The sequence below is a fragment of the Nanorana parkeri genome, unplaced genomic scaffold (assembly GCF_000935625.1).
Source record: "Nanorana parkeri isolate BGI_ZX_2015 unplaced genomic scaffold, ASM93562v1 scaffold2363, whole genome shotgun sequence".
Classification (NCBI taxonomy): Eukaryota; Metazoa; Chordata; class Amphibia; order Anura; family Dicroglossidae; genus Nanorana; species Nanorana parkeri.
The window spans coordinates 17719-18101 of NW_017308631.1; the positions used below are offsets into that span (position 1 = coordinate 17719).

General features: G+C 44.6%; 1 protein-coding gene across 2 annotated transcripts in view; it reads right to left on the reverse strand.

The window, feature by feature from the left end:
- The window catches only part of KLHL36 (kelch like family member 36), a 16994-nt gene that overhangs the window by 16125 nt on the left and 486 nt on the right, over positions 1-383 (reverse strand). The gene's annotated exons all lie outside the window — the stretch shown is intronic.

Genomic DNA, 383 nt, shown 5'->3' on the forward strand with positions numbered 1-383 from the left:
ATATATTTATTACACACACACAGTACTAGGACTATGTAGAATTATAATTAGCGATCTACTGATACTAGTATCGGTGCAGATACCAAGTATTTGGGTGAGTACCCAAATGCTCCCGATGCCTATCCTGATATCGGAACTTCCAGTATCAGGAAGCAGGGCGGCGAGTCATTACACGCGCCCGGCTTCCATAATGGGACTTTTGGTACCGGTACTGGCGAGTACCGAAAAAAAATGTCGGTACTCGATAGCGAAAAACCGATATCGGTGCATCCCCGATTATAATTCAACTCCAATTATCCAAATGAGCCATAGTGATAAGATTCTCGTCTAGAACTGCGCGGGAACACTCTGTGGGAGTCAGTAAATAGCTGGAAGTTTTGGGC